General features: G+C 41.4%; 1 long non-coding RNA gene and 1 pseudogene across 1 annotated transcript in view; both read left to right on the forward strand.

Annotated features, from left to right (window-relative positions):
- The window catches only part of LOC144315271 (uncharacterized), a 35,122-nt gene extending 14,898 nt beyond the window's left edge, over nucleotides 1-20,224 (forward strand). Inside the window, exon 4 of the long non-coding RNA XR_013381014.1 lies at nucleotides 19,399-20,224. This is a non-coding gene — a long non-coding RNA (uncharacterized LOC144315271). The remainder of the gene's footprint in view (nucleotides 1-19,398) is intronic.
- Nucleotides 16,193-17,327, forward strand: LOC144315270 (glyceraldehyde-3-phosphate dehydrogenase pseudogene; annotated as a pseudogene).
- Nucleotides 20,225-20,508: the final 284 nt, after the last annotated feature.

Here is a 20,508-nt window from a genome sequence, read left to right on the forward strand (position 1 = left end):
GTAGCTGGTATATAGTGAAGCTAGGAGGCCAATTCAGATTTTTCTCATTCCAAATCCTTGTTCTTTTGCACGATGCTGCTCTGCCTTGGAGACTCATGGACTCCTCGTGTTCATGAACATGAAGCAGTCCCGTAGACCACCCCTCAGGGCAGGGATGTCCCGGACAATATCCTACATGGTGGTCGTCCAGACTCCGCACGAACTCTACCCATGATGGGGAAATCACGGGCCTTGCATTTGATCAATTGCCAGATGCCTTTTTGATTGCTGTTCTTTAGACACACGGTGGTGGTTGGTGGATCAAAGAACAATAACTTTTGGTACCTTCTGTTTTATTAGATTTCCAAGACTACTGACCCCAGTTACCACAAACTGGGTGGCTTAACACAACAGCAATTTTGTCTCTTACCATTTGGAGGCCAGAAGTCTGAAATCAAGGTTGGCTCCTTCTGGAAGCTCTGGCCCAGGAACTTTTTTTTTTTTTTTAAGATTTTATTTATTTAGGAGAGAGAGAGGCAGAGACACAGGCAGAGGGAGAAGCAGGCTCCATGCAGGGAGCATGACGTAGGACTCGATCCCAGGTCTCCAGGATCACACCCTGGGCTGATAGGCGGTACTAAACCACTGGGCCACCGGGGCTGCCCTCCTGCCGGGAATCTATTCATGCCTCTCTCCTCATCTCTGGCAGCTGCCAGCAATCCCCAGCCTTCATTGGCTCACAGCTGCACCCCTCCAAACTCTGCTCCACCCTTACATGGTCTTCCTCTTCCAACGTTTTTTCCTCTGTGTGTCTGTGTGTCCAAAGCTCCCTCCTTTCTCTCGTATAGATGACACCAGGCACTGAGTTAGGGCCCCCTTCAACTCAGCATGACCTCATTTTGACTTGACTAAAATGGCTAAGATCCTATTTTCAAGTAGTCGCATTTACGGGTAGGAGGGAGAGGACTCGAACATATCCTCTCGGATGACACAATTCAGCCTACAACTGTGATCAATAAAATTAAAATATGAAAATACTTTTTATTAAAGCACCTGTGAGTTTAGCCAGGTGAGAGAAAAGGCATCCTTGGCTGCTCACAGGAAGAGGAAAAAGCCAGGAAAGAGACAAGGCAAGGTGCTCGCAGGAGATCTGTAGCCTGGAGATGGAGCTTGTCCCTGCTCCAGGAATCTCTACTAGGTCTTAGAAAAGACTAGAACCTGACAGATACTTACAGATTAACACATTAACATTTATCTCCCAAGCCCTTCCCTTTCCCAAAGATAACCCACTACCAAAGGCTTTTCTTCAGAGCTGGTTAAAAAAAAATGGATCTTCTCTGTTTATACATATGTATAGTTTAAAAAATATATATGAGGTCAAGCTATATTATATATTTATTTGTATTGTTTTTCATCTTGCCATTTTCTCTTAAATTTATATCCTAGATGAGCATGTGTAGGTCTGCCTTGTTCTTAGTCATTTTACTTTTGATTTGAAATTGATTTTATTTTATTTTATTTTTTGCCAGTGCAAGCAAATTACAGTTAAGAACTTATACAATAGAAGTCTTTGCACACAAATACAAGTATTTCTTTAGATCTTGGAAGGTGATGTTACTATATCAAAGTGTATACGTTTGAAATCTTTATTAGAAACTGCTGGCTTTTAGAAATTAGTTTATCAGTTCATTTTCTCACAAACAGCCTGTTTTTGTGTCCTTGCCTACACTAATATTATATGCTTTATTTTTGCTAATCTGATATGAAAAAAACATATATTTTTTTCTTCACCCTTACTACTGGTAATGTTGGAAAGCTTTTCATATCTTTATTGCCTATTTAATCTCTCTCGTGAATTACCTGTTCATAGTCCTTACATTTTTATTGATCTATTTATCTTTTTCTTATTAATTTGTAGGTGTAATTTTTATATTTTGTATATTAATCCCTCATTTTATATGATCATTGCAAATCTTTTCTCCCCAGCTCCTAGTGTTTTAACTTTACTTATAGTCTTTTGAGGATGGAAGTTTTAAGGTTTTATGTGTTCACATGTATAAATTTTTGTTGTGTTTTTACATCTTCTACATTTTTGGATACTTTTATAGTTTTGATGTTTGTGCTTACTACATTAAATCTTTAAGTGGCTTTATTTTTTTGCACGTGTGAGGGTCTAGCTTCATTTTTTCTAAGAAATAGCCACTGATTTCACCACCATTTATTCAGTAGTTTGTTTAAAGTGTTGAATTCTTCTTAGTGTCTTTTTTTTAAATAAAGTTTTATTGGAACACAGCCACCATTATTTGTTTAGTTTTGTCGATGGCTACTTTCACAGGACAGTGTCACAGCTGCATGGTTGCAACTGAGCCTTGATGGGCCAACAAAGCCAACAGTATTTGCGATCCTGCCTTTTAGAGAAAGGACAATATTATTTTTTTATTTAATTGAATTTTTTAGTTTTATTGAGGTAAAAATCAACAGATAAAATGGTAAGATGTTTAAAACGTTCATCTACATGCATATGTTATAAAAAATTTCGTCTAGTTAATTAACATCAGCTCTCATATTTATCTCTTCTTTTGACTCCTAATTCTCTCCTGAATTGAAATACCTTCTTTTACATAGCGCCAATCTGCTTGTGTAGTGATGTTTTCTTGAATTCTCTTCTGGCCCATTTATCTACGTATCTATTCCTGGATCAACGCCATACTATATACAATTATAGGTTAGTGGCATATTTTGGTATCTGGTACATTGGATAATTCCCTTGTTTTTCTGCTTCAAAGAATTCTTTGCTCTTTTGCATATATTACTCTCTATATACGTCATAGAACCACCCATTGAACTCTACAACCAACAAACTCTTGCATTGCTGATCAGAATTTCTATGAATTTGTAGATCCGGTGATATTTGACATCTTAACAATATTAACAGTTTTCATTACGAAAATGCCTCATCATTTATTTTATATTCCTTTTACTTCCTTGGGGAAAGTTTTATAGTTTTCTTCTATGGATCTTGCGCATTTCTTGTTAGATTTGTGCACATGCATTTAATGAATTTTGTTGCTATTGTATATTGCATATTTGCTATTTTGCCAACCATACTCACCTTCTTTTTTTGGGGAAATCTCATAGTAAGGAAAGGAGTTGCTCTGGTTTTACCTGCCTCTTACTACAGAAGGTAAAGTAGAGAGGATATTTTATCTCCCCACTTCTGACAGCTACAGAATGAACATATAACTTAGTCTTGGTCACTGAAATGCTACTACCATAGACTTTAAACCTTAAGAGAACAATGCAAAGGATCTGTTAGAGATATTTTTGGTGTAGTAGCTGCTTGGAGGTGGAGTGATGAGGTTCAGTGGCTTGGTGGTGAGTGTACTGGGACAGAGGAGACCAGCAGCATGGCAGTGGTGGTCAGTGGTGGCACTGCCATGCAAATTGCTTTTGGTATGATCTTGGGTGTGCATTGCTTGTTCTCGATTTCTGCCTGAACTTCCTCCAATCAATTCAGTAACCTGTTTGATACCCTTCCAATAATCTTTGTTTTGCCTAAGATAACTAGAATTAGTTTCTATTATTTATAACCAAAAATCCTGACAAGGGATTATCTTACCATTACCGTTTATAATTGGTTACGGTTGATGCATATACATGATAGCAATTTTTGCAATAGTTTTAGAAGTCAAGGAAAAATGGATTATTTGACCTTCTGTCATTCATGTTTCAAGGATTCTGAGGCTGTCATAGTCCTGAGAGTGCCTGGCTATTGAACACCTACCACATGACGGGTACATGTGTCCTTACTGCATTCAATTCCTATAATTATTGTGAAGACCTGCCATTTTTATTTCTATTTTTATAAATAAGAAATGGAGTTTTAGAGAGATTATGGTTCATGGTTATGTAATTAATCAGGAATGGAGCCAGACTTTGAACTTATGTTTGTCCTATCCTTGAGCCCCTGATCTTTTTAGTTCAACAAGCTGACTTTTTAAATAAGTATCATCTTTTAAATATTTACTTCCCAGATATACTTGTGTAATATTCATCACATTTTTCCCCCTAAGAACATGGACATTGCCTCAGGTCTTCTCTTTAGACCTCTAAGCTTTATTCATGTCCATCCTGGGGCACTTGGGTGGCTCAGTTGGTTAAGCATCCAACTCTTGATTTCAGCTCAGGTTATGATCTCAAGGTCATGGGATCGAGCTTCATGTCAGGCTCCACACTCAGTGGGGAGTCTGCTTCAGATTCTCTCTATTCCTCTCCCTCTGCCCCTCCCCTGCTCATGCACACATTCTTGCTCACTCTCTCCTTTTTTTCTCAAATAAATTGACTGCTAAAAAAAAAGAAAAAAGAAAAAAAGAAACCCAGGTCCTTTCTCCATTTTGACAAAGGGGAAGAAAAATACAATCTCCTCTTTTTCAGGGGAGCTAAGTTTGAAGTTTTTAAAAAAGGGACAACAATTAGAAAAATAAAACGAGGTGCCACAAACAAGTACAGAGACATTTTGCAGAACATAGACATCTGAGCATAATTTTATACGCTGTTTAGCCAGCAAATTGTCGCACATATTTCAGAATGTTTAGAGACCAGTTTCTTTATTTTTATTCATCGCATTCTGGAATAGATATCAAATCATGATGTTCAGATTTCTGGCCTTGGTAGATTTCACTGAGTGTAACTTTTAGTTGTCATGTAGTCTTCAGTTTCCTTCCCCAAACCTGCATTGAATCAAAGTTTCCTTGCTCAGTCCCTCAAGTCATCTTCTCTGGCTTGGTAAGATGGGATTGAGAGTTCAGAGGCTGCCCACATGCAAGCTCTGAGATTCCTTCTCTTGAAGTTTCTCCTTCCCATCTACCAGGAAGAGGGTCCCATCCATCTGATTGTACAAATGCCTCTCAGGGCAGTTATAAACTCTTACACTGACTTTAGTGTCATTATTTTCCTCTTTCTAGAGGTCTCTATGGCTTCAGTCTATAAGTTCCAAAATTGCCCTTGGAAAACATTGGTTTTTCTGAAACCTATTCGTCAATATTATTAAGGTTGGTTCTCTCCCTAACCTAATATGCTGATCTAGTGTCTTAAAGATTTGGTGGTTACATTTTCCAAATGTAAAATTGGAATATATGGTCTGACAAGGTGATAGAATATTTGGAAAATTTCAGGTCTGACCTAGAAAATTCAGGACATGCAGTTGTCATACATAATGGCCAAGTGGCCTAGATAACACACATCGTTTTCCCTGATGCCTGTCTGCATCATGACAGCTTCATTTTATGGCCCAAGATAGCCTGTCTCTTTCTGCTTTGGGTCACCTCGTTAGTAAATCCCAATTTCCTCTCAGAAGGATGAATCCTGCTTTCAGCTTATTTGTAACACAAGGATGAGTGACAACCCTTGTACCTGGCTTCACCCACTTCTACAGATCAACTTGGCTTTACACAAAGGGAGTTTCCCATGGAATGTCTTGTGGCTGAGTAACCAGCCCAGCCACACTGGAACTCAGGCCATGGAAAGCTAGTAGGCTCTCCTCCAGCCTGTTTGCATGACCTAGCATGCATAGTGTGGGATGGAGATTCTTTTGGGAGAATAAAAGAAATTAAATAATTTTCCCCTGAGAAAAAGTAGGGGAAATTGAAAATAAAGGTGGGAGGAGGAGGACGTGCTTGTTTTTCTGTTGTGGACTGTGATGAGGAGTGGAAATCGATTTGCAAGGCAGAGAGAGCAGCGGCAAGACTAGTTCTCTTGAGAAGTTTTTGATTTCTGAGCACATGTTTGGTTGCCTAGGATCCAGGTGTTCACGGAGAAGACAGAATTTAGGAGAAGGGCTCTCTTCTTATTTGGGGTATAAGACCCCTCTGTGACTTACAGTTTGGGAAGCACCAGGAGAAGATATGGGCTATGGACTGGATGTGTCCCCTCCCCAAGTACATATGTTGAAGCTGTAGCCCCAACCCATGTGATTATATTGTAGATAAAGCCTAGAAGGGGATGATAGAAGCTACACAGGGTCATAAGGGTGGAACCCTGTTCCGACAGAACTAGTGTCTTTAGAACAGAGGTAGAGACACCAGAGAACTTGCTGTGTCTCATCATGTTTTCCCATCATGTTAGGACAGCAAGAAGGCATCCTTGGAGAAGGCAGGAAAAGAACTCTTATCAGTAACTGAATTCTGTTGGAACCTGGATCTTGGACTCTCCAGCCTCCAGAAATGGGAGAAAATAAATGCCTGGTTTTTTTTGTTTTGTTTTGTTTTTGTTTTTTAAGATTTATTTGAGAGGTAGGGGGAGCAGCAGAGGGAGAGAATCTTTCAAGCAGACTCACCTCTGAGCATGGAGCCTGACACGGGGCTCTATCTCAGGACCCTGAGATCATGACCTGAGTTGAAACCAACAGTCAGACCCTCAACTGACTGAGCTACTCAGTGGCTGCTTTTTGAACCCCCCAATATCAGGTATTTTGTTATAGCAGCCTGAGCAGACTGAGGCACCTCCATCACAGATGTTGTTTCTTTAGAGTACACTGGCAGCAAAGGCAGGACAGGGTAGAGGGCAGAGGAGGTTCAGCAGAAAGGCTCTGGAGCCAGGTGGAATGGGTTTGTATCATGCTCTGCACTCACTAGTTCTGCAATGGTGCAAGTTAATTGATCTCTCTGTGCATTGATTTTCTCATCTGGCAAATGGGCCTAATTGAAGATTAAATGAGCAAATACATGTGAAGTGCTTAGAGCAGTGACTAGCATGTAGGAAGCTTGAGCAAGTGTTCACTTTTACAGGCCTATCTCATTTTACTGCACTTTGTAGATACTATGGGGTTTTTTTTGTTTGTTTTGTTTTGTTTTTAACAAATTGAAAGTTTGTGGTAACCCTGCATCAAGCAAATCTACCAGCACCATTTTTCCAACAGCATTTGCTCATTTTGTGTCTCTTGTTACACTACAGTACTTCTGGCAATATTTCAAACTTTGTTTTTTATTTGTTTGTTTTTATTTTTTAGTGAGCTCTATGTCCAGTGTGAGGCTCGAACTCACAACCCCAAGATAAAGAGTCACATGCTCTACTGAATGAGTCAGCCAGGCACTCCTCAAACTTTTTCATTTTTTTTACATGTGATCAGTGATGTTTGATGTTACTATTATAATTGCTTTGGGGCACCATGAACTGTGCCCATGTAAGTTGTGCCAATATATTGTGCCTACAAATTTAGTGGGTAACTGTTTTGTGTGCTCTGACTGCCCTACTGACTCATTGTTTCCCCACTTCTTTCCCTCTCCTTAGTCTCCCTATTTCCTGAGACATAACGATTTTTGAAATTAGGCCAGTTAATAACCCTACAATGGCTTCTAGGTGTTTAAGTGAAAGGGAGAGTTCACATTTCTCACTTTAAATCAAAAGCTAGGGATCCCTGGGTGGCGCAGCGGTTTGGCGCCTGCCTTTGGCCCAGGGTGTGATCCTGGAGACCCGGGATCGAATCCCACATCGGGCTCCCGGTGCATGGAGCCTGCTTCTCCCTCTGCCTATGTCTCTGCCTCTCTCTCTCTCTCTATGACTATCATAAATAAATACAAAATTAAAATAATAAATCAAAAGCTAGAAACGAATAAGCTTAGTGAGGAAGGCATGTTGAAAGCTGGGTAGGCTGATAGCTAGGCCTCTTGTGCCAGTTAGCCAATTTGTGAATACAAAGGAAAAGTTCTCGAGGGAAATTAAAAGTGCTGCTCCAGGGAACACATGGATAAGAAGAGAGGGAAACACCCTTATTGTTGACATGGAGAAAGTTTTAGTGGTCTGAATAGGAGATCAAGTGAACCACACCATTCCCTTAAGCCAAAACCCAATGCAGTGCAAGATATTGACTCTTCAATTCTGTGGAGGCTGAGAGAAGTGAGGAAGTTTCAGAAGAAAAGCTTGAAGCTAGCAAAGGTTGGTTTGTGTGGTTTACAGAAAAAAGCTGTCTCTATAACATCAAAGTGCAAGAAGAAGCATCAAGTGCTGATGTAAAAGCTGCAGCCAGTTTCCCAGAAGATCTAACTACAAGAATTCATGAAGCTGGCTACACTAAATAACAATTTTCTATTAGAAGATGCCATCTAGGACTTTTCATAGCTAGAGAGAAGTCAATGCCTGACTTCAAAGCTTCAAAGGATAGGCTGACTCTCTTGTCAGGAGCTGTGCAACTGGTGACTTTAAGTTGAAACCTATGCTCAGTTAGCATTCCAAAAGTCCCAGGGCCCTTCAGAATTATGCTAAATCTACTCTGTTGATGCTCTATAAATGGAACAACAAAGCCTGGATGATATGATAAAAAAAAATCTGTTTACAACATGATTTACTGAATATTTTAAGTCCATTGTTGAGACCTACTGCCCCCCTACCCCCCAAAAAAAGATTCCCTCCAAAAGATTACTGCTCCTTGACAGTGCAACTGGTTACCAAGAGCTGTGGTAGAGATGTCCAATGAGATTAATGTTTTCTTGCCTGCAAAATAATCCATTCTGCAAACCATCCAGTCTGCAGCCCATGGATCAAGGAGTAATTTTGACTTTTTGTCTTATTTAAGAAATACATTTGGTAAGGCTATAGCTGCATATATGGTGATTCCTTTGATAAATCTGGACAAGGTAAATTGAGAAATCTCTGTAAAGAATTCGTCATTCAAGATGCCATTAGGAACATTTGATTCATGAGAAGAGATTCAAATATCAGCATTCCGGGAGTTTGGAAGAAGTTGATTCTGACCCTCACGGATGACTTTGAGGGGTTCAGGACTTCATTGGAGGAAGTCGCTGCAGATGTGGTGGAAATATCAAGAGAACTGGAATCAGAAGTGAAGCCTGAAGCCATGAGTGAATTGCTGCAATCTCCTGATAGAACTTGAATGAATGAGGATTGCTTATGGATGAGCAAAGAAAGTGGTTTCTTGAGATGGAATCTACTGGTGAAGATGCCATGAAGGCTGTTGGAATGACAACAAAGGATTTTGAATATTACATTAACTGAGTTGAAAAAACAGTGGCATGGTTTGAGGGGCTTAACTCCAATTTTGAAAGCAGTTCTACTCTAGGTAAAAGGCTATCAAACAGTACCACATACAACTAAGAAATTGTTTGTGAAAGGAAGAGTCCATTGATGTAGCAAATTTCATTGTTGTCTTAATTTAAGAAGTTGACACCCAACCTTCAGCAATCACTGCCCTAATCAGTCAGAAGCCATCAACATTGAGACAAGACCTTCCCAGAAAAAAGATTATGACTTGCTGAAAGCTCAGATGATGGTTAGCATTTTTCAACAATAAAACATTTTTTATTGAGGCATATACATAGTTTTTTAAATATAATGTTACTTCATACCTGCTAGACTACAGCATATATAAACATAACTTTTTAGTGCAGTGAGAACCCAAAATAACCCACTTGAGTCACTTTATTGTGATTATTTCCTTTCTTGTGGTTGTCTGCAGCTCAACTTGCAATATCTCTCAGATCTGCCTGTATTTTGTTTGTTATTATACTTTTTGCTTCCATAAGGAATGTTATTATCATTTTTTTCTTGTTTTTGTTGGTGGTGTGAGGAATTCAGAGTAGGGTACCATTAATGGAATTATTTTTGAGCTCATTAGATATCTTGCTAGAGCTCCCACAAACAATCTGCATAAGCTTACATGGGGCATTGAGGATCTGTAGTTAATCAGTTGATACAGAAGTCTTTGCAAATTTGGATATAAATATTAATGTGACCTCACTTATATCCATAGGCTGATGAGGCCTGTGTGTATCAGTATAACCTGTAATTATTGTTTTATAATGCTCCTTGCAGAAGCAACTGCTAACATCTCACTGAAGTCCATGCTTTCCTCCCCCTCCTGGACAGATTGTGATGCCAGCTTTCCTGCTGGTAGGTGCATCTGTGTAACAAAAGGCCAGTTATAGAACGTGACATGGAAGTGATATGTGCCACACCCAGGCTTGGCCCATGAAAACTTCCCGTGGGCGCGTCTTGTGCATTTCTTCTTCTAGGTGGCAGGAATGAGAATACCTCTAAAGAACAAAATCCAACTCCTAAAAATGGCAGAAACTCCATCAGTCCTGGTCCTTGAATAATAGCAACTGTTCACCCTACTGGCAAAAAAAAATGAGCTTCTATTGTGTTTGTGCTATGCATTTTTGAAAGGTTATTTGCTACTGCAGTTAGCCTAATATATTTTAAATATCATAAGCCTACCATAAGTATAAAATACTTCTTTCATGTTTCTTCAAAAGGGTTATTTACCTACACATTATAGATGTAGTTATTTCTTTTTCTTTTTTTTTTAAGATTTTATTTATTTATTCATAGACACAGAGAAAGAGAGACAGAGATACAGACAGAGGGAGAAACAGGCTCCATGCAGGGAGCCCGATGTGGGACTTGATCCTGGGTCTCCAGGATCACACCCCAGGCTTCAGGCGGGGCCAAACCGCTCTGTCACCGGGGCTGCCCATGCCACCGGGGCTGCCCGATGTAGTTATTTCTATAAAAAAGCAAGACTCACGAGATTTGGTTGGAAAGCACTTTTATATTTATTACCCACTGTCTTTTTTATACTTGCTCAGTGGTAGAGGTCTTTCCTTTCCCATGGACATAAACTAGGGTGAACCTCACAACATTTCTGGTCTCTTCTAGTAAAGACAAAGACCTATGTTTATTTAAAATTGCAAAGACAAACTCAATTTGGTAATAAACATGTCCATTCTTATATAATAACCAAAGCTTCCAACTTCATTGAAAGGTCATATTTTCCTCCTTCATCTTCTTGCTAGGGGCATGTTGCAGATGGAGTTTCCTGCCTTCGGGAAAGATGGTGTGGTCAGTTTTTTCTCTATATTTTATCTGACCATCCAGGGTAGAGTGGAGTGTGGAATGGGGGATGGGGATGGGGGGCATGAGAAGAGATAAGGGGAGCAGAAAATTTGCACAGTCAGACTCAAGAGGTAGACACTTCTTTCTGTCTCTTTCATGAGGCTGATCTTCAGAAGTTTTTTGGAGATATCGTTTCACTGGTAGTTTCTGACCTTCAGTTACCTAACCTGGGTGTATGATTCTCTGGCCCAATTTTATTATTGAATCTTGAATCCCCTTCAGTTTTTAAAAGTCCGTGATCCACCTCCTGGTTCTCTCTGGTCTTGACAAACTTTCAGGTGGGCTATGCTGAAAAGCAGTTTAAAGACTCTAATTCTGGCTCTGTCTTTGGTATCCTTTGATCTGACAACTTTTATTTCTTGCTGGATGGGTGAATAGTCAACAGAAACCCTCCTTTGTTCTACTGCCAAAGCCTCTAGCCAGTTTATCTTTTGTTCTCTTGATTTCCGGAATGGAATTAAGATATCAATACATCGTGGTACCCTTATCCCACATCCAAGCACAGGAACACATCTCAGATCCACTGAGTGTTCTCATTGAACCTAACTTTCTTAGAGTTAGGTGAAGGTCAAAAGGAGATACTCATAGTCCTATATCCCCAAAGAGATTCTCATCACAAATCTCTGCATTCGTGTTCTCTCTCTCTTTTTGTTAAAGATTTATTAATTTATTTGAGAGAGAGAAAGAGAGAGAGAGAAGAAGAAGAAAAAGAAGAAGAAGAAGAAGAAGAAGAAGAAGAAGAAGAAGAAGAAGAAGAAGAAGAAAGAGGAGGAGGAGGAGGAGGAGGGCCAGAGGGAGAGGGAAAGAGACAATCTCAAGCAGACTCCACCTGACATGGGGCTCAATCTCATGACCCTGAGATGGTGACTTGAGCTGAAACCAAGAATCAGACGCTTAACCAACTCAGCCACCCAGGTGCCCTGTGAATTTATATTCTTTTGTCCCTTAATATATAACCTTAATGTGGATGAGGAGGTTCAAGAATCATGACACTGATTTTTATCATTTCCTCTGAAAATCTGCATCTTGATTGTGTATCTGAAGGTGGTATCCAGTATAATTGTAACTCATTATAAAATTTCAATTTAAACATCCTGCTACAAAAATAAAAAATTAAAAAAATAAACATCCTGCTACAAAGAGGTTAAATGTGCTATATATCAAAAACTAGGATATGAGATTCTGAGACTCAGCAAGTAGGTGATTAGTGAAACGATGAAGAGAAAGTAGGATTTGAATATATACTGAGTCTTTATTATATAAAAGCTTCTGAAAAAGGCATTAGAGATTGAATAAAGTAGAAAACGTGCATAGTCACTGCCTTTATGGAGCTTGTAGTCCAGATAGGGAGACAAATATTAATTAAATAATAATTTTTTTAAAATTTTTTATTTATTTATGATAGTCACAGAGAGAGAGAGAGAGAGAGGCAGAGACACAGGCAGAGGGAGAAGCAGGCTCCATGCACCGGGAGCCCAACGTGGGATTCGATCCCAGGTCTCCAGGATCGCGCCCTGGGCCAAAGGCAGGTGCTAAACCGCTGCGCCACCCAGGGATCCCATAATTAAATAATTAAACAAAATGATATATAATTTAAAATATTGATGATTATATGAAAGGACACTATTGGATGTTATAAGACAGAATCAGAAACACCTGATTTAGATGGAGAGTTTTGTTTGTTTGTTTTTTTGTTTTTGTTTTTTTTAGATGGAGAGTTTTTAAGGAAAAGTCATTAGGAGGAGGTGGCCAGGTGAAATTTTGAGAAGAGCATTACAAAGAGAAGGAAGGTTGTCTTTAAAGTCTGTGAGGCTATAGTTGGCATAGTAAATATGAAGAATTAAAGGAAAGCCAGAGTCAGTGTTCCCTTAGGAGCCCAGTCATGCAATGCTTTGGAGGCCAAGTAGGACATTTTGGAAATCCATTAAAGGAGGAGTAAAAGGGTAATATTTATGCTTAGGAATGATCATATTAACTGCTGTAGAGAGGCTGAATTAGGATGGGAATGAACCTAGATAATCCAGGAAAAAAAATGTGATTCAGACCAGGTATGGTAATGAAGATAGATGGAAAGAAGAAGGCTTATTTGGGGTATACATTGGAGGTAATCACAAAAGGACTTGGACTTGAATTGGATGAAGAAAAGGGAAGTATTTAGGACAACTCTCAGGTTTGTGGTTTGACCAAAAGGTGAACAGAGAAGGCATGCACTGATGAAGGGAATGCTAAATAGGAGCCAATTATAGGCAGGAATGAGAGAGTATAAGGAAAGCAAGAGGAACTTGGCTCCTGCAAACTGGTCTGAGGCAAGGGTTAAAAATTTTCATATGCTTGGACACAAACACCTCCTTCTCGGGAAGAGAATAAATGAGAGCAAATAGCCATGAGGGAGTAATGGTTGCCTGGACGAAATTAGAAGAAACATTTTAAAGCCGCTTGCGTAAGTATTTTTATTGTCCAGGAGCCCTAAGAGAATGTTGATCAAGAACAAAGGCATCCTGTGATTGTCTTGTGTCCACTAAAAAGTAATGACCACAAAATAATGCCTGTGAGACTGAAGGACACTTGCCTACTCCCAGCCTTTCACTCTTTGGAAAAGCGTCTTTAGAAACCTTGCATGCTACACAATCAGAGAGTGATATTCCTCTGTCTTGTTGGCTCCCTGGTATACAAGCTGTCCCTAATAAATACCTGCTTTCTTTCTCTCAAGTTCAATGCTCATTTCTATGACATTGAGACTCAAGAAACTGGTCTTAGAGGTCTGGTAATAGGAGGAAGATATGAAATTTAGTTCAAGACACACTGGATTTGAGGAGTCCGTGGAACTTCTAAACAGAGAGGCTAAACCAACATTTGCATAGAAGCATCTGGAGCTCAAAAGAGAAATTTATTTATTTATTTATTTATTTATTTATATTTTATTTATTTATTCATGAGAGACAGAGAGAGAGAGAGAGAGAGGCAGAGAGAGAAGCAGGCTCCATGCAGGGAGCCCGATGTGAGACTCGATCCCGGGACTCCCAGATCACGCCCTGGGACAAAGACAGGCGCTAAACCACTGAGCCACCCAGGGAATCCCCCAATAAATTTATTTAAAAATTTTTTTTATTAATATGTATTTTTTATTAGAGATTGATTTGCCAACATATAGTATAACAGCCAGTGCTCATCCCATCAAGTGCCCCACTCAGTGCCCGTCACCAAGTCACCCCATCCCCCTGTCCACCTCCCCTTCTGCTACCCCTTGTTTGTTTCCCAGAGTTAAGAGTCTCTCATGTAAAGATTTTATTTATTTATTCATGAGACACACACACACACACACACACACACACACACAGAGGAAAAGGCAGAGACATAGGCAGAGGAAGAAGCAGGCTCCATGCAGGGATCCTGATGCGGGACTCGATCCTGAGACTCCAGGATCACGACCTGAGCCAAAGGCAGATGCCCAACTGCTGAGCCACCCAGGTGTCCTTCAAAAGAGAAATTTAAGCTAGAGATTAAAATGTGGGAGTTGGTGGCATACAATTATCACTTAGAGGTTGCATAGAGAAGGAGTCGTCAGTGAGGTGAGAAAAAAAAAAAAAAACAGGACCATGAGACTTTATCAAAGCAAGTCTATTAAGAAAGAAAGAGTGGCAGCTCCATTGAAATTTGTTGAGATATCAAAGTAGGAACAGCAACTAAAATGTGCCCATTGGATTTTGCAATAGTGATTTTGCCATTAGTGATTCTAGTAAGAAAGTTTAGGGAAGAAAGAACTTGGAAGAAGTTATTGTTGAGTGGGTAGCAAGCATTCCAGGATCAGATGCTGGAAGGACAAGATTCATTACCAGATAGTGAGATGCAGAAAGTGGAGAGTGGACACAAGTCGGGAATCAAGCACACAGAAGGATGCTAAGCGGGCAAAGTACTACATCAGAAGGACAAAGAATGATTTAGAGTCAGAGGATCCTCAGTGATCATTTCATCAAACCCAACTCCACAGATGAGTAAGGGGAGCCCTAGAAATGACTGTGGACGCCACACAGTGAAAGGATAGGTGAGCCAGGACTAGAACCTTGTCTGTCCAGGATTGGAGTCCATCGCTTTTCCTGCTACCTATGTGGCCTCCCACGGTCTGCTTCTTCCAGGCAAGTGACTCAGGAAGAGGATCTCAGCTCCGTTGTCAGGCAGCACCTGGCACTCCCATCTGGAAGAAACTCATTGGAGCAGACTTAAGTGACCTGTACTTACAACCGGCAAGCCAGGGTCAGAAATAATCAAGCCTCAGCCGGATTTATCAGCAGCTAGAAGCACGCTTCCGAGGCTGCCTGTCTCTTTGAGTTGCTCAGGCACAGGCCACACAGCTCTCCCTCGGTCTCCAGTGGCAGGAGGACTTCATAAATGACATTTGATTATGCTCAACACAGCAGCCAGAGGCTGTACACCAACTGCAGTAAAGACAGCAAACACAAGCGATCTCCATAAAACACGGGAGCCCTGGGGGAATGGAATCGAAATCTTAATGTAGAGATCCACGGCCACTAAGGCAAATGACAGCAAAATGGGAACAAATTGCAAAACCAATAATAATAAAATTCCTGCTTGTGCTGCCTGTAGGGCATCGGCTCTCCAATATCACCCCCAGGGAGCAAAGTCGACTCTCCATGGGGTCAGGGGAGGCTATTAGAAGCCTGCTTGCTGGGCTTCTCAGCTGGAACCCATGGTTGCTGAAATAGCTTTGTGTTCAATTGAGTTGGAACCCTCTAATCCTGCCTTTCCGCCTGAGGAATCATAGGCAAATTTAGCCTAATTCCCAAACCGGGAATATTGAGACGTATGAATCTGGATTTTTTTTTTTTTGATTTCTCAAATATTTAGTTTTGAATGAAATTTTTGAATTTCAATGCTACTAGAAGTCTTGGAGAGATCATTTAGTTCTCCCCATGTCTTTATTCATAGAAATGGAGAGCCAGAGAAATAGGAGCCTTTGTCCCGAATCACACAGCTCGTGACAGTGCTTGAATTGGAATCTGGGGCTCTAAATACACAGTCATCGCTCCCAGGCAGATGTAGGGAAGGAGGACTTACTGTTAAATCAGGAACTAAATATAGATGGACTTTTCCCCCCCATTCTAAGAGAGTCACAGAATTTATCTCAGGGGGAAATTTATTCTTTTGTTTAGAAACATACTTTCATTATTATTATTATTTTTTTGGTCAGAAAAGGCACAGCTTTGGGTTTTGTCTAAAATGGTGAAGTTAGGCTCTCTGCTCCTCCCCGTTCGACAGACAGCGGCATCTTCTGGTGCAGGGCCAGTCTAGTCCCTGAGACACGATGGTGAAGGTCGGAGTGAATGGATTTGGCTGTATTGGGCGCCTGGTCACCAGGGCTCCTTTTAACTCTGGCAAAGTGGATATTGTCGCCATCAAGGACCCCTTCATTGACCTCAACTACATGGTGTACATGTTCCAGTATGATTCTACCCTTGGCAAATTCCACGGCATGGTCAAGGCTGAGAACGGGAAACTTGTCATCAATGGGAAGTCCATCTCCATCTTCCAGGGGCGAGACCCCGCCAACATCAAATGGGGTGATGCTGGTGCTGAGTATGTTGTGGAGTCCACTGGGGTCTTCACCACCATGGAGAAGGCTGGAGCTCACTTGAAGGGCGGGACCAAGAGGGTCATCATCTCTGCTCCTTCTGCTGATGCCCCCATGTTTGTGATGGGTGTGAACCTTGAGAAGTATGACAATTCCTTCAAGATTGTCAGCAATGCCTCCTGCGCCAACAACTGCTCAGCTCCTCTGGCCAAAGTCATCCATGACCACTTTGGCATCGTGGAGGGCCTCATGACCACAGTCCATGCCATCATTGCCACCCAGAAGACCATGGACGGCCCCTGTGGGAAGCTGTGGCATGACGGCCGAGGGACTGCCCAGAACATCATCCCTGCTCCACTGGTGCCACCAAGGCTGTAGGCAAGGTCATCCCTGAGCTGAATGGGAGGCTCATTGGCATGGCCTTCCGTGTCCCCACCCCCAGCGTGTCAGTTGTGGATCTGACTTGCTGCCTGGAGAAAGCTGCCAAATATGACGACATCAGGAAGGTGGTGAAGCAGGCATCAGAGGGCCCCTCAAGGGCATCCTGGGCTACACTGAGGATCAGGTTGTCTCCTGCGACTTCAACAGTGACACCCACTCTTCCACCTTCAATGCCGAGGCTGGCATTGCCCTCAATGACCACTTTGTCAAGCTCATTTCCTGGTATGACAATGAATTTGGCTACAGCAACCGGGTGGTGGACCTCATGGTCCACATGGCCTCCAAGGAGTAAAAGCCTCCTGGACCACCAGCCCCAGCAAGAACAAGAGGAAGAGAGAGGCCCTCAGCTGCTGGGGAGTCCCTGCCCCAACTTAATCCCCCAACACACTGAGAATCTCCTGACCTCCAATTTACATCCCAGACCCCGAGGAAAGGGAGGGGTTTGGGGAGCCCTACCTTGTCATGTACCATCAATAAAGTATACTGTACCCAGCCAATAAATAAATAAATAAATAAAATAAAATAAAATAAAATAAAATAGAATGGGGAAATTAAGTGAACTGTATAAAACTGCATAACAAAATAGAAGTGCATTCTCCCCAGGGTTGGAGGGATTGTTTTGTTCTGTCTGGGGATAGCAGTGGGGTAGATTTCCCCTGGAGGAGAGTTCTGGTGGGTTCTTCGCTTGTGGACAGAAGGGAGAACTCACCAGGCTGAGTGAAGTTGGCTGTGGGTTTTACAGACCTAGACAATTTGGGGAGCAATGGCCTCCTTACAGGTGGCTCCAGAATGTGTGATATTACCCTGACATTAGCCCTGTTAGCCTTCAATGACAATGGTTTGTTTCACTGCTAAGCATAGTGTGAATGGTGTTGGGTAGAATGGAAGCAATGTATGGGCTTCCGGGCACTGAAGAGGGGAGGCCTTCCTAGCACCTCTCTCCCTGGAGACTTTGAGGCCTAGAAGAAGTGAAAGCAGCATGACAGGAAGAGAGAACCACATCCCAGAATTCCAGAAGCTGACAAACAAGTGGAGGGTTTGGGGAGGGCAGGCAGTGATGACCACCAGCCAGGTGGCAGCATGGGAGTAGGGAGCAGTTGGACCCAGACTCAACCCAAAACCAGACTTACTGGGAGGAGGTACTCTTGCAGGAGTGGTGGGCAAGCCATGAAAGGTAAGAGACTCTAGATTCTGCTTTAGGAAATGAGAAATTGTGTGGGTAATAAGTATCAGAGGGGACCCTGGCCTTGGGTATTCGAGTTAGTCACTTAACTTTGCTGAATTCTCTGTCCTCATGCTAAAAGAGGTTCAATTTTACTCTTCAAAGTTGTTGTTCTGATTCAATACAATAATATGTTAATGTGCCATAGAATGAACACATTATTTCTCTCTTTATATTCCTGCTACATGGGCCATCTCAACCCCAAAGCTAATCGGTGCCAATATCAGTGCAATCATTCATTTAGCTTTCTCTCCTGCTCAGTCACAAGGTCATTCCAAAGAGCAGGTGAGCAAAGGCTTTGTGGTATAGAAGGGATTCCAGGCTCACTCCTTCCTAGAAAGCCAGGATTTCTCTCTTTGAATCTCCCTTTTTATTTGGGGTTTCAGGATGAAAGATTCAGGAACTGAAATCGTCCCCCTTCTACATTTTGAGATTAAGATTCCAGAGGTATCCATAATGGGGAAAAAGTCATGAAGAAAAGTAAAGCCATTCTAATCACCAGATACTTAGATATGGTCAAAGGCGATAGGGATTGCAAGGTAGGTGGAAAGGAAAACAGGAGTCAGAGAGGATCTGAACCTCTTTTACTGGCAGTTCTCTGGAGCTTGTGGGAAAGCACAATATATATTTTGAGCTGTGTACATCTCATTTCACTGTTTAAAGGAAAATAGCAGGCCCAGGCCACAAGAGGCCCACATGGAGAGACGGGGCCTTGGGGTATACATACACTCAATACTGTGACCTTCTCAAATATAAACATTCCAGAGATGAATAGTTTATGACTTCTGCTGGTGCCTGAGATAGCTTCATAAATGAATGAATTAGATTTGGCCACAGTAAATACCAACTGTAAGAAATTTGCAAGGCCAGCAAAAGAAAAACAAAGGAATGGAAGCTTCTGGTTATCCTTACAAGAAATGTGATGATTTTTCATTTGTAGACTCTGTAATATATGTTAATTTTCATGCTTTCTAAAGAGAACAAAGGATTCTTACTTTTTCTGGTGGATGCTATAGATTATTTGGCATCCCTCTTCTCCTTTTTTCTTAATGATTCAACTCTGACTTTGTTTAGGGTGGCAATGAGCCTAGGTATTCCCCAGCGCCTCCTTGTGCATAAGGTAGCTGAATAGAATAGTTCTGGCCATTAGGTGTAAATGGAAATCACTGGTTGGAACTTCTGGAAAGGTCCTGGGAGGGGTACAGAGTCATCTCATTTTTACATTTCTTCCCTTGCTTGTTGTTCTTCTATTGTCTTCTAGAATGGAAGCCAGCATACTTATGACCATAAGGATGACAGATGCTCACTGGGGCGACTGAGCAGAAGCACAGGCACCTGGCATCTGCTGGTATCTTGGGGCTACTGCACTATTCCTCATCAGAGGAGTCCTCTGGACTGCTTTTTTGCACAAAAGTAACCGCCCAACTGCTTTTGTGAATTTTTCTGTTGAAGCCAAAAGCAATTCTCACTGATAGGCTGGTAATTTTTAATTTTAAGACACATATGGAGAGAAATGAAAAGTAGTGACCAGTATAGTGAATTCACCATGATTTCCTCTGAAGAATGCACAGGAATATCACACTAGTGGCTAGGATTCTCCATGGATCTGAACACCCTCAGGGGAGTGAGAAAGACTGCTTCCTCCTGGGATTAAAGAGGCAAATTGAATGTAGACCTCCCAAATCTCCTCCAGGATGAGATGATCTATAAAACACCGGAGAGAATCCAAGTCAACACATGTGGGATGAAACCTTGAGCTTAATCCTTGCTTACCATCTGTGGGAAAACTTCAGGAAGATGGTCAAACCTGTCTCATGGCAGCTTCATATATTTTCATGCTAAGCGTGCAGGAGACACTCCACAAAATTTTGTGAGGTGAGTGGAATTCAGAAGTCTCTTTAGAATTATCCAGACACTTTGGCAAATCATAGGTGTGTGTGTGTATGTGTGTATTATATATATCAAAGACCAGGACACTGAAGGCTCAAGGATATCCGATTATTGAAAAACATAAACCCAAGCTTTATCTGACAGAGGTCAAGTGCTGTGCCTACTTGATGGGTTGAGCACTGGGTGTTATACTATATGTTGGCAAATTGAATTTAAATAAAAATAATAATAAAAATTTTAAAATGCTGTGCCTAGTGTTGACTTTTTTTTAATTTTTTTAGGATTTATCTATTAGAGGGAGAGAGAAAGAGCACAAGCGGGAGAAGAGCAGATGGAGAGGGACAGTGAGAATTTCAAGCAGACTCCTCGCTGAGAGTGGAGCCTGATGTGGGGCTCGATCCCACAACCCTGAGACCATGACCTGAGCCCAAACCAAGAGTCAGATGCTCTATCAATGGGCCACCCAGGTGCCCTGTGCCTG

This window comes from Canis aureus, chromosome 6, assembly GCF_053574225.1.
Source record: "Canis aureus isolate CA01 chromosome 6, VMU_Caureus_v.1.0, whole genome shotgun sequence".
Classification (NCBI taxonomy): Eukaryota; Metazoa; Chordata; class Mammalia; order Carnivora; family Canidae; genus Canis; species Canis aureus.